This window comes from Octopus bimaculoides, chromosome 2, assembly GCF_001194135.2.
Source record: "Octopus bimaculoides isolate UCB-OBI-ISO-001 chromosome 2, ASM119413v2, whole genome shotgun sequence".
NCBI lineage: Eukaryota > Metazoa > Mollusca > Cephalopoda > Octopoda > Octopodidae > Octopus > Octopus bimaculoides.
Genome location: NC_068982.1, coordinates 157,560,213 through 157,560,811, shown reverse-complemented (window position 1 = coordinate 157,560,811; position 599 = coordinate 157,560,213).

The window sequence follows — 599 nt, the reverse complement described above, 5'->3', positions numbered from 1 at the left end:
ATATATTCTCTTATCCGCTATTCTATTTCCACAATTTCTTTTCAACCGTTTCTCTCTGCTTATATCTTTATCGTTTCACGAAACACTTTACTCCGTTTCATCTCTCCCTCTATCTCTCTCTTTCTTTTCCCTCAATCACCCACTCTCTCTCCCTCTCTGTTTCTCTCAGTCAACACTCTACCTATCTGGTCACACCAATTTTTTCTCTCCCCCCCTCCCTCACTCTCTCTCTATCTCTCTCTCTCTCTCTGTTTTCCTCTCTGTCTCCCCCTTCTCTTCCTCTCTCTTCCACCTCCTCGCATTCAATCACTATGAAAGTTTTTCCTGCGTGAGGTTGGGGGGCAAGACCATCTTTAAAGCAAGACAATGCCATATCGTGTACACATGATTCTCGCAGCTGTCACGATAAACTTGTAGTAGAATCATCCAACAAAAGATTTTCGCCCAAATACATAACCACTTTGATGTATTACGTGTTAGCAAACAATTGTGAAATTTTCTATTTTAAATTCTTTATCTTTCATGAATCGTTAAGTTTTCTTTTTACTTTTTTTTATTTTTTATTTTTATTTTTTATTTTTTATTTTTTATTTTCTGGT